General features: G+C 47.1%; 1 protein-coding gene across 2 annotated transcripts in view; it reads right to left on the minus strand.

Moving 5' to 3' along the window:
• Window positions 1–7,887, minus strand: part of VANGL2 (VANGL planar cell polarity protein 2) — a 40,972-nt gene extending 33,085 nt beyond the window's left edge. Inside the window, exon 1 of one of the 2 annotated variants that reach the window (XM_053369155.1) lies at window positions 7,438–7,887. The gene's annotated coding sequence lies outside the window, so the exon portion shown is untranslated. Of the gene's footprint in view, window positions 1–7,156; window positions 7,179–7,437 lie in introns of those variants that run through there. The other variant, XM_053369157.1, reaches the window with a different exon arrangement.
• Between the last annotated feature and the right edge of the window lie 5,593 nt (window positions 7,888–13,480).

The raw sequence follows: 13,480 nt of genomic DNA on the forward strand, positions 1-13,480 counted from the left end.
GAGTATTCTAGAGAGCAAATATAAACAGCCTGTAGCCTCCTAAGTTGCCGGAGTAAGAGTGGCTGGCCCAGAAGGCATAGGATGAGCCTGCTGGATCATGCCAATGGCCCTTCTAGTCAAAAATCCTCTTCTCAGAATGGACAACCAGATGCCACAATGGGAAGCCCACAGACAGGTCCCAAGAACACTCTTTCCTGCTGCAATTCCCACCAACTGGTATTCAGAAGTATAGTGATCACGGCTAGTAGCCATCGATAGCCTTCTCCTTCATGAATCTGTCCAATACTCTTAAAGCTATCCAAGTTGGTGGCCATCATTGCCTCCCAGGGAAGGGAGTTCCATAGTTTTAACTATGCGCTGCATGAAAAAGTAATTCTTCTGTCCTGACGTTCACCTCCAACATTTAGCTTCATTCAACGTCCACGAATACTAGTGTTACAAGAGGGGGTGAAAAACTTCTCAATACAGTGGTACCTCGGGTTACATACGCTTCAGGTTACATACGCTTCAGGTTACAGACTCTGCTAACCCAGAAATTGTGCTTCAGGTTAAGAACTTTGCTTCAGGATGAGAACAGAAATTGTGCTCCGGCGGCGCAGCAGCAGCAGGAGGCCCCATTAGCTAAAGTGGTGGTTCAGGTTAAGAACAGTTTCAGGTTAAGTACAGACCTCCAGAATGAATTAAGTACTTAACCCAAGGTACCACCGTATTCGTTTTCTCCGTGCCATGCAAATTATATAAATTTCTATCATGTCGCCTTTTACCTGCCTTTCCCCCTAAACTATAATGTCCCAAAGGTTGCAAGCTTTCTTCACAGGGGAGTAGCGCTCCATCCTCTTAGGAATTTTGTTCACACTTTTCTGCACTGTTTCCAACTCAACCATCTCCTTACTGAGGGGAGAAGTTGCTACCGCTTCCCATGGCAGTAAGATTGGGGTTGGCAGGGGCACCAGCAGGGCTGGCAGTGCCCCTGCACCACCCCGACCCTTGACCTCACCTCACACACACCCCGCCTCTTCCCAGTACACAGCAGCAGCAACACTCCTTCTCCAAGGCTGCTCCCTCCAATTCTTGCTGAAGCTATTAACTCCCATGGTGCCTTTGCCTGCGCTGGCAGGGGCTGGTGGTACTTGGAGTGCAACGACATCTGGAGGGGAGTCATGCTGCCTGCTACTATAGAAGGTTGGCCCACCATGGGCAACATCTCTCACAAGCCTCAGCCACAAAGCACTGAAATGCCAGCTGCCTTGGGATTGGGCCTTTACCATGACGGGGCTTCAGTTTCACCTCTGCAGCCCAGCTCTCCAAGAGACCACAGACATTATTTCAGGCATGTGCAACAGGTAGATCACGATCTACTGGTAGATCACTGGCTCCCCCCCCCAAAGAAGCTCAACAAGATTGGCTCCCTAAAAAAAGCTCAACAACTTTGACCTTTAACTCTGAGTAGATCACAGTCTCTTGGGAGTTGGCCACCCCTGATCTAGATAAAGAAGAGCCATAGATTGGTAGCAGTACACCTGCCTTGCATGCAGAAGGTCCAAGGCTCAATCCCCAACAGGGTGGATTCATGTACCATTCAGAATTCCAAGATTCTCATCAGCAGCATGTAGAATAATCAATCAATGTTCCATCCCCTATAAGCAAGCAGAACCCCCACCCCCACCCCTTTGCGCTTCCAGGGCTGGGAAACAGGGATTTCAGGCGAAGTGGAGACCTCACATCTCCCCCTGCTTAAAGACACCACTCCAGACAGCAGGGGGCAGAGAAGTCGCAGCTCCCCCAATCGCCACCTAAATTAAAAAATCCAGATGGGTTTCAAGCAAGTCTTCTGCCTGAAGCTAAGTCACGGCTTAATTAAAAAACTCAAGAGAGCAGGATCCTGCACACTGACACACATCCTCAATGCAGGCACAGGTGCCAAGTCAGGCGAGAGCAGGATCAGCCCCAGAGCCAAATAAAAGAGTCCCAGCGCAATCAGCAAGGGCTCCTTGATTAAGCAGTTCTCCCTGTGCACTTTCTCAGCAATTACTATGTTCACGCCTGAAGGGGGAACCAAATAAAAAGCTCCAATGTGCACTCGGGAGAGCATTTTCCCATCACAGAGAGAGCCAAGGCTGATCTTTGAATACAGAGAACAAAAAAAAACCCAGAAGGGCAACAAGATGCAACCCAGGTGTGAGGATCCATTAGCAATTCAATATTTATCCGGGAGGAAAACGGAAGAAGATACGTAAACACAAGTGATTTATGGTTCCATTCGCATGTAACACCAAGCCAAACCATGGCTTCGGGCAAACCCACAAGCTCCCGGAAAGGAGATTGCAAACTTTGCTCCTCCTCGGTTCTTGCTGCGTTGCTGCAAGCTAAGCCATGGTTTGAACTTAGCATGTTATCCATAGCTGGGCTCATGGATTGTCTTCTCCAGACGAACAATCAGCCAAGAAGAAAACTTGCAGCAGGATATGACAAGGAGATGGCAATCTCCTCCCTGGGAAGTTGCAGCGCCAGGGGTCACTAGTACACTCAGGTCCTGCTTGTGGGCTTCCCATCTGCTTGACCCCTGGGAGAACAGAATGCTAGCCTAGATAGACCTTTGGTGTGATCCAACAGCTGGGCTAGGATATTCTTAAAAACACTCTACAGCAATAAGAGAAAGGTAAGGGGTGGAAAAACGAGACACTTGTTCAGCTGTAAGAGCGCCATGCAGGAAGCGCACACAAACAGGCCATTTTCCTATTGCACACCATTCCCAGATGAAGCAAAAAGTGACCACAGCAGGAGAACGCCATTTTTATTTTGGCTCCACATTTGGTAAAGATGTACACCTTGTCCTTGCTTGTGCGACAGAGCATCCAAGAGAGTCTAGGTTTCCCCATGATGTGTAAAAGGGCTTCTGCCTTATCCAGGGCGGGGAGGTTCTGGAATCCTTGGTAGGTTCACATTCATACTATATATTTAAAGCACAATGATACCAAAGAAGAGCAGTTATATGTTTGCCATGCATGTGATATGGGGTCATAACTACATAACCTCCTCAGCTGCAGAGTAACTGCTGGAATGGGACAGTGTGTGGCTGGAGAAACTGGCCTGCTAACAGGAGGAGATTCTGTGCATACAGCTTTGTTTAGACATCAAACCATGCAAAACAGCCCTTAGACTCCCCATCCCTTACTCAACAGGATGGATGAAGGGACATCGTTTACGTATGGTCCATAGTGTGCATCGATGGTTCCAATACAGTGGTACCTCGGCTTACATACGCTTCAGGTTACAGACTCCGCTAACCCAGAAATAGTACCTCGGGTTAAGAACTTTGCTTCAGGATGAGAACAGAAATCGTGCTCCGGCGGCTCAGCAGCAGCAGGAGGCCCCATTAGCTAAAGTGGTGCTTCAGGTTAAGAACAGTTTCAGGTTAAGAACGGACCTCCGGAACGAATTAAGGTACCACTGTAATGGGAGGGGGAGGATATGAATCTGTATATATCTGAAGAAGCTTGATGAAGTTGTAGCCAGTGAGAAATACGTGCTACCATCACTAGAGGACTTTCTCCCAAAAGTGACAGGAACCAAAGTATTTACTAAATTGGATGCCTCAAGCAGTTTCTGGCAAGCACCAAATACCAGAGTTATACACCGACGCCATCTATCACACTCTTCAACGCTTGCCATTTGGAATTGCAACAGCTTCTGAGATTTTTCAAAGGAAGATGACAGAACTTGTCCAAGGCATAAAAGGAGGTCTTCATGGATGACATCATTCAGGTACATTATTGGAAGACAGATTGGGGACACAGGGGACAGTCTTGACTTAGATCCATGAATCTGGACTCAAGGTAGACAAGGAGAAATGCGTTTTTCACGGAGGCAAAGTTCTTGCAACAATTAAGACATGCCAGGTGAAGATAAATGCTATCAGAGGCTCAAAGGCAGAACTACCACGCTGTTTTGGAAATGTGAATTATCTTGCTTGATATGTGCAAGAAGACCCCGCAGAAGCACATCTTCTAAACCTATTACTGAAATCCATCACGTCTTCGTTTGGGAGATCAGATTAGCAGGCTGCCTTTACAAAGATAAAGGACACGATCTCCACTGCCCCATGTTTGCAGTTCTATGATGCCAACATACACAGCAAACAACGGCAAGCTAGGTAGAATACACGATTCAGAATGGATGCTAGCAACATTCTACTCCAGAACTCTTTTCAAAGCAGAGAAACATTACAAAAAAACAAAGCCTGAAGTGTCTAGCTAGTATTTAAACACTGAAACCCTTTTGCTGATGCTCGTTCCAGGCTCCTCACAGACCATAAACCCTTGGTGACCTTGATTAAAAGGAAAATAATTAGACCATGACGACACCAATGTCTTCTCGCAAGAATGATAAGATTCAACCCAGTAGCTGAATACATGACAGAAAGAAAAGTTGGCCATACCATAGCCAACACCTGCCAAAAAAAACCCCCTCAAAACACAAGCAGAGAGTTACAAGTTAGAAAAGATTGCTAAGGTACTACATTCTTCCAGAACCTAGCAGCGTCTAAATGCAGGTTTCAGTGAATCCAAACAGCTACCTATGGAAATCCACAACCTTTTAATATATTTCAGATCAGGACAGTCTAAATATCCTGGTAATGCTTCAGAGATGACTGTTAAGTACTTTGTTGAGAATGGGGCACCAAGTGAATTGGAAAGTCTAATAAGGGAATAAAGTCTAATAATGTTGTCTATGAGGAAAGAAAAGGGCTGGAGCTAGGCAAGACATGAGAAATAATAAAATCTTATCCTGTGGCTATTGCAGAATAAACAGATTGACATCATGAAAGGAACCTTTTGTCTCTACACCCTGATTTTAGATAGACCTTGGAAAAGGTCCACAGCTGATCTAGGTGAACTGGGAGGTTGACACTATTTGGTTTGTGGGGGGCACTACCCCAGGTACAGCGAGATACTCTCCTTGTCTGCCGTTGCTCTGACATTGTTGCACAACTGAACAACACCTCAGTTCGCTTTTGGCCTACCAGGTGAACTCATGACCGACAGTGCAAAGCATTTTACAGCAGCAGAATTCCAGGCATGCTGGATATATTACCATATATTTTGCCATATTACCATCAGCCCTCGCTACCTTCAAGGAAATGGAGAAGCAGAGAAAATTGGCACACCGGACAGGAAACCTTAACATGACCCAAACATTGCACTGTTTAACTACAGAACTTGGGTTTTGGATATGCCACTGGATTTGGATCAGTTATATTGCAAACGGGAAGACAAATCGGAACACCCATTCATTCCAACCTTGGGGAAAGTTGCTTCTTCAGTTTTCCAAGCTAACAGAAGTTACAACTGTATTTCTAGGGCCGGTTCAATTTGGTACAAGAACTATATTTAGAGTTTATACCAAACTCATTGAACAGGCCGAGGCTAGGCTCCAGCTTCTACGCAAGGAGCATGGAGCACCCACAACATGGTCAGATTGAATGTGGAATACAAAAACTTGGGTGTTTATCCCTGAGAATGCAATTGGCCAAATGCAAGCTCACCTTTTCTGAGACACTACCAAAGCCATCTTGCAAGGCTCCCAGCAATGATACTTTGCAGTCAATCACTCTCTTGGGTCAAGTTATTTGGAAATGTTTCAAGATTTAGTGATGAATGACTAACATCAATCAATGACCTGATGTTTCAACAGTGCTGACTTATTTCATTATTGTTCCTTTAAAACAAAGAGATCAAGATATGTGGATAGTGCCATTATTTAGTCTGGTCACTAGGCGGCCCTGGACTTAGTAGTATCTGGCTGCAGTCAGGAGTTTCTCTGTCTTGGTCTAAAGGGGGACAAAGTTTTCATCAAGGATCCTGCCTGGAGTGGCCTCCAAGGCTCCCATGTTTATATATGCAAAAAGAGGAAGTACTGCCTATCTTTGGAACTCATTGCCACAGGATGTTGCCACAAATGGCTATTTAAAGGAGTCTTAATAAACATACTGTGGGGTGGGGGTGGCAGTAAGAAAACTGCCTCAACTAGTGATGTCCAGCTACAATAGCAAAACAACTGGCGATGGAGAAAACTGCAAACAAGCTGCCGCGCTAAACAGGCCCACCCCCAAGTAGCTTTGGAAAAGGTGCTGGAACAGCCCATAATTCCCCTACCTTCCCTTCTGGGTATTTACGCCTGTTTGGAGGACCGGAAGATGCCCCTGGCGAGGGCGTAGCATCTTTCCATCGAACAGAAGGTGGCAATTCCTCCATTTTGGGGGTTTTTTTGCAGCTACCCAATTTTCTCATACACACAGACACACGTGAGAAGCTTTTCGGGGTCTAAATAAAACAGGCGTTCCACCGTGGCTACAGTCTCCCAAGTCGATTTGTGCGCTCTATCCGGGTTCCCAGCCAGGCACACCTTTGGCTTCGGAGGCCACCGCCGCTCCAACGGCCACGGCCAGGCAACAAGCCAAAGAAGCCGCCTTGCATTCCCATGACGCCTTAGGAGGCAGGCACAGAAACAAGCCGGACTTGCGCTTCAGCTGCCCAGCCGATCACTCCGCCGGCTCTCTAGCGTTTGGGTCTGTTACTGTTCCAGCTACCTGGCCAAACAGGGCCCGTTTGCACAAGCGATTTGCACCAAACACCCCTCCTTAGGGACAATGCTCTACACGAAACCATTCCAAACGTGGCCCTGGCGGAGCAACCGCGGGCTCCCAACGTCCGCTTCCCCACGCCCATGTGTGTTTAAGACTCTTATCATTCAGATTAAAAAAGCGGGGGGGGGGGTTACAGGAAAATCAACAGCTCCCAGCTGTTTGGAAGCCCTGCAAAATTTCACCTGACCAGCCCACGCAGGGGAGCAAACCCGCCCCCACTCCCCGGGCGCGCCACTTCCTCCAGTTTTAAAGATACGTGCTGGATGCAATTTAGTAGAAATTGGGGCGGGAGTGGGGGGGGAGAGAAGTGGGGGGAATGCCAAATCAATCCTGCAACCACCATCCACGCCTATTTCGCACCCGCCCACCCCCCTCCAGCGCTGTACGAGACCCGTTTCCCTCCCCCACCCGCTCCTCCCCATCGCAAAGATTTCCCAGGCTTCCCACCACCACCACCCCACACCCCCTTTGCAAAGCGATCGATGCCCCCGTTTCCCCTGGACAGGTTACCCAGGCAAATCCCAGGCTCTTCAGAGGCCCATCGGAGCAGTAGGATTCAGCAGTCGTACCAGACGCCCTCCCCAGCACCCCCCTCCAAGTGCCCCCTCCTCTCAAACAAGCTCCTCTCAAGTCCCCTCCCGCACATCCACAGCTGAAAGCCGGGGGGGGGGGAGGAGAGCGCAGACACAGAACGGCCCCTTCCTTTGCCATCCTTGCAAAACTCTGGTTTCGAGGGGGTGGGGGTAGAGGAAACAAAAGGAAGACCCAGCCGCTCTTTCGATCCGAATTACCATTGCATCCAGTCAGCAGCGGCCCCGATCCTGCTGCTCTCCGGCTTGCGTATGACAAAGGCGGACGTAGCAGCTTCTTTTCCTTCCCTGCTTCGGCGGCTTTTGTTCGTTCCCGGCCCTTTCTCTCCAGCCACCCAAACTGCCTGCAAAATTCCAATTTTCTCTCTCTCTCGGGCGTCTCCTTCCGTTTTCCATGCAATTACAAAAAAGGAAGAGGGGGAGGAAATCCCATTCGAAAATGTGTAAGATAGAAAGGGGAGAGGGGAGCACAAGGATTCAACAAGCCTGCGGTCCCTCGCCTTGGGAAAAGGAGAGAAGTCGTTGCAAACAGCCGCACCGCCCACACTGGAAGCTCCGGATCCACTCCTCTCCGGCGTCTCCCGGCGTGTGAACAGGAGAGGATTCGAACCTGTGGACGCTCCGCGGCTGTTCCCAGGCCCGCGCGCGCCTCCCTCCGGCGCTTCCATTGTCTCCGCCGCGAAGTTCCCACTGCCTCCACTCTCCCTCCCGCCCCAATTAGTTTTATGGTTTACTGTTAAAGGGAAAGGAAGACAGAAAGCAGGGTGGGCGGGGGCGAAACTTCGCCTTCTCCAGACTTTTGACCCTTTCCAAACGCTTTTAAAATAAAAATAAGAGAGAGAGAGATGTCTAGGAAATAAACTGGAGACGACCTAGGCAGGAGCCAAACTTAAAAAGCACCCAGGGAATTGCTCCTGTACCCTGTATAATTTTACATAGGGCAGCTCCATATATATATATATTCCTTTTGTACAGAGGGGCTGTTGAGTCCAAGTCTGGCTTCAAGGTAAATGGACCATTAAAAGAGGAACAGGAGCCTTGAAATTACCTATCAATAGTTGGTAGCATTTGCTCAGCGGCCTGAGCAGGTGCCCCTGTCGCCTGGATTGTACTGTACATCTATTTAAAATATGGAACTCAAGCCCACTAGAGAGATGTAATGATGGCCACCAACTTGGACTGGTTAAAAGAGGGTGGAAATATTAATGGTGCAGAATAATATTATTATTATTATTATTTATATCCCACCCTCCCCAGCCGTAGCCAGGCTCAGGGCGGCTAACAACAATAAAACAGTACAACAGTACAACACAACACAAAACTCTAAAATCATTCATTATAAAATTAATTCAAATCAAACCAATGGCAACCATTGTGCCAGAGCTCCGCGAAGATTGCCAAAGGAGGGAGTCAGGCTGTGCCCTGTGCCATTGCTATCAATGGGCAATTGACCACAATGGCAGTGATATGCCAACAGGATTTGTGTGAATACTGGAAGCCACTGGAGAGGAGAGTGCTCTGGTGCTCAGATCCTGCTTGTGGGTTTAGCCTTGGAGCATCTGGTTGGCCACTCTGAGAACAGGATGCTGGACCAGATGGGCCATGGGCCTGATCCAGCAAGCTGTTATTTGTGTTCTTTTCCTAACAGAGAAACACATTGAATTAATCAACAACAACCAGGTTCATTCATTTCAGTGGGTCTACTGCGAGTAGGACCCAGCTGAATCTCATCAACAGTATATTTGATTTCCAAATGTGTACTATATCTCTTTATCACATGCAACTTTTATGCAGAACCGTGTTCTATTTTCTGGCAATTTATAACTAGCTAACCTAGTTTTACAGCACCTATTTTGTTTTGTTTTTCCTGGGAGAGTAGAATGGGATTGCGAGGGGTGGAATCTGAAGGGGGCAGGCTTGGGAATCCAAACTTTTATTCTTAGAATCTCCCCCCACACACACACACAATTTTGCTTCTGAAAGGTGACACTAGAGGAGGACAAGCAGAAAGAGATTTAATTTTATTATCATTATTATTTTTAAAGCCTCTGAAATAATGTTTAGTACCTGATCACAATTCAGTCTAACAATGTGATCCAAAAAGGTCATTTGTACAGAAGTAAATCCCACAGGGTTCAGTGGGACCTACATAACTGCCAAATAAATACAGCTATAGGAACACCTCTCCTGAATCAGAGTGAGGGTCTAATCCTGTTTCCCAGTGACCAACCAGATGCCTCCAGAATGCCCACAGAATGCAGTTGCCCTCCCCTGCTGTTTGCCTTTGACAAGGGGGGTCCACAGAAAGCACCAGATTTAGGGTGGTGCGGCAGTCCCCCCTCCCCACGCAGGGTGCCGAATCAAGAAAGTGCTAAATTGAGAATATCCATAATCGAGAAGATCCATTTGGGGGCACCAATTTTTGGGCTTGCATGGTGCACTTTATTGCAAAAGATTGCCAAAGTCCGCCCCTGGGTTCTCATGGCTAATAGCCATGGGCAGCCCTGACCTCCAGGAATTTGATGGCTTTGAAAGCCAATCCTATGCACAGTTTCTCCAGGAGGAAGCCCTATTGAGCACAGTGGGATTTTCTTCTGAGTAAACATGCAGAGGATCACACTGCAAGCTAAACTATGTCAAGCCCGTGACTTACAGTTCAGCTGTGTAGCCGGGGCCTAGAAATGTTTACTCAGAAGTAAGTTAAACAGACCAACAGTTTATGGCAGGCATAGGCAAACTTGGCCCTCCAGATGTTTTGGGACAACAATTCCCACCATCCCTGACCACTGGTCCTGTTAGTTGGGGATCATAGGAGTTGTAGTCCCAAAACATCTGGCGGGCCGAGTTTGCCTATGCTTGGTTTATGGAGTTCTAGGAGCCTAGGAAGGCATGTGACATCTCTGATCCACCCAGCACCTCCTGCATCAGCCACCAGGGCCAGGACTGTGTGATACACAGCAGCAGCCGCCCAGCAAGGGCATCCTGGCCTGTGTGGGACTAACAGGAGATCAGCTGCAGAATAGCACTTGGTGGAACACCAGAGAACAAGGTGGTGGTACTATTGTGGTTGTTTTATTGTGTTTTAAATATACTGTAAGCTGCTCTGAGAACTTTGGTTAGTGGGTGGAGTATAAATACAAATCCTAAATAAATAAAATGCAGTCACCTGATGGCCTTCATTACTATCCTGCCAGGCAAGGTCCATTTGTGGTTCTGATATCCGGCTGCTGATTTTCTCCTCCATTATCTTTCATGCTGTTCCAAGAACCTGCATTTTATTATGTAATTCTGAGTATTGTCATTATAGAATTGTTTTTAATTTTTTAACGTTGCATAGATATTACGTTGCGGCATTTGCGTTGTCTGTTGTAAACCGCCTTATCGCCTTCTGAGGAAGGACAGTATAGAAATAAATTTAACAAATAAGATAAATAATAGCCATGCATGCACATGAACACTAAGCCTCCTGCAATGTGCGTCCTGCAATTTTTGCACAGCACCACAGATGCTGGAACTGTTCACATTTGGAACTGTCAGGCAATGATACTTTTCCAAATGCTTTTTTTTTTTTAATCGAAAGCTCTCTTGGATTTTGCATCAGCCGACAGGTGACAATGAGCCATCAACAATGTGTGGAATTGAGGGAAGTTCACATTTCCAAAGTGGTTCTTGGTAAGAAAATTGGTGTGTTGTAAGCATGAGCCTCTCCTGGTCTGTGAAATGCTGGATTGCAACACAGCTCTTCCCCCCACCCCACCCCACAGTCCAGTGGACCACCCAAGCTATCTCCGAGACAGAGTCATTATATATGTTTGGAATTTGCCTTACCCTGCCCCCTCCCTCTGCAATTTGCCCCATTATTCTAATTGAGGTTGAATTTTGCGCCTGGCGTTCCACAAATGCTACCCACCAGGGCAATGAGATAATTGCCAGGTTCAGGTTTGTGGTCATTACAGCATCCCTGGTCAAGTGGGCGGCCTAGAACTGCCACCTCTCATTACCTACCCTCCTGCCCTGAGCCCTGCGGATCATTCACCCCCTCACTCTGTTCAGTGGGGCCTTCAGGGGCCAGGGCAGGAGGGAGGATCCGAGGAGATTAGGCAGAAAGAGAGCGGAAACGGTGGGTGAAATGTAGCAAATGAGAACCTTGAACTGAGGAAGGAAAAGGAGGTCTGAGAGACCCCAAGGAAGACATCTTTGCTGGCCTTGATCTCATGGTGGCCTGGAAGGGGGGACAGTCCTAGGGAAAACACCCTGATCTCTTGCCACACCTCCTCATTCAGAGATACAACACATCTCCTGTGTGGGTACTTTTAGGCACACAGGAACCTGTAAACATCAAATTACAATATTCTGTTTCTTGAAGCACAAAGTGAAGTGTGACCTTAAAGCATGGGGGGCACACCCTTTTCCGTCCCTACCAGGGAAGTTGCCGTTTTCTAATTCCTAGGCCTGGAGGGTCCATTTAGCCATCATGGCTGGAGGAACCCATTGATAGACTTCTTTTGATTAATCTGCTTTAGGGCCATTTAAGCTACATCTTCCAGCAGTGAGTTCCACAAGTAATATTCATGTGTGAAGTATTTCTTTGGACTGTCCTGTACTGGTTTGTTTGCGAATCCATTTCATCCAGTGACCCTGATTCGTAGTACTCTGATTTGAGGAGCATGGGGTGGGGAAGGGAATCAAGCAATCCACTTTCCCTTGTGTAGCATGCAGAATTTTAACAGACCTCTCACACATTTCCATCGCTTGAGCCATCTTCTTTCTAACCCAAGGCCACTTCCAGACAACCTTTTTTACTGAACATTCATCCTTTGTTTGCAAGGAGATGAGAAGACTGCCTGCTATTTATTGAGCATTCATTTCGATTTGTTTGCTTTAGTCAGATAACATTGCTTCAAAGAAGTGCTACCCCACCCTAAGTCTGATCTGTTGGGGAATTGGGTTCCTTGCGCAAGTCCTCCCAATCAGCCGCAATTGCGCCACTTGAATTTGCCAGCATGTGACTGAATCCCACCCCAAAATACTCAAAGATGCCCCAAGCACTTTTCCTGATAGGGAGAGGCATTGCTAGGCTCTTCACTGAACTCCCCACGGGCCCATGAAACAAATCTGCAAAACTATACATGCAAATTTAGGCCTGCTTTCAAAGGGAAAGCCACTCTGTAAACAAAGTGGAAAAGAAAGCAAGTTTCTGAGGAAGAGGCAAGAGGGTCAGTGCAAAAGACCCAGAACGCACACAAACACACCCTGCGACAATGCCCTGGAAAATGCTCCAGCACTTTGATTCTGTCGGCCTGCCTCTCAGCGTCAATTTCAGGCTGATGTCATGCATGCAAAAGTTTACAAGAACCGACACCATTGTATTGCTTGCATCAGAATGCCAGGCTGTATTTAGCCTTCTAGGGGCAAATTGAGTAAATGAAAACAACCGTAACAAACAGTTGTCAAATGCAGCTCTCAGCACCTACACTTCCCAGGGTTCTTTGGCCACAACTGTTGGCTTGGTATGATACTGGTTAAAATATATAGATACTGGTTAAAATACAGTGGTACAGTGGTACCTCGGGTTACAGATGCTTCAGGTTACAGACGCTTCACGTTACAGACTCCACTAACCCAGAAATATTACCTCGGGTTAAGAACTTTGCTTCAGGATGAGAGCAAAAATCGTGCAGCAGCGGCGCAGCAGCAGCAGGTGGCCCATTAGCTAAAGTGGTGCTTCAGGTTAAGAACAGTTTCAGGTTAAGAACGGACCTCCAGAACGAATTAAGTTCTTAACCCGAGGTACCACTGTATGTTGGTTTAAGAACAGCTTAGTTTATGAACAACTTGGATTAAGAATGCTGCAAACCTGGAAGTAGGTGTTTTGGTTTGTAACTTTGCCTTGGAATAAGAACATGTTTTGCTTCCTGTTGAGTATGTTCCATTGGTAAATTTAGTCTCCCACTGCTATGGGAAAGCACGCCTTGGTTTAAGAACGCTTTGGTTTAAGAATGGACTTCCGGAACGGATTAAGTTCGTAAACCAAGGTACCACTGTACACAGTGCACAAGGCACCTCAAACACACAGGTAACGCCAGGTGGAGTTTGGTCCTGAGAAACCTAAGGCGCCGCAAGGCGTGATCTGATCATTTCGAGATACTTCACAGAAAGAGATTTCAAAATGAAAATAATGAATGAATAATATTAGAAACTATTCAGTCAGGGTAAGTCACTTCTTTTTTGTTTTGTTTTTTTA

Source organism: Podarcis raffonei, chromosome 16 (assembly GCF_027172205.1).
Source record: "Podarcis raffonei isolate rPodRaf1 chromosome 16, rPodRaf1.pri, whole genome shotgun sequence".
NCBI classification, from domain to species: domain Eukaryota; kingdom Metazoa; phylum Chordata; class Lepidosauria; order Squamata; family Lacertidae; genus Podarcis; species Podarcis raffonei.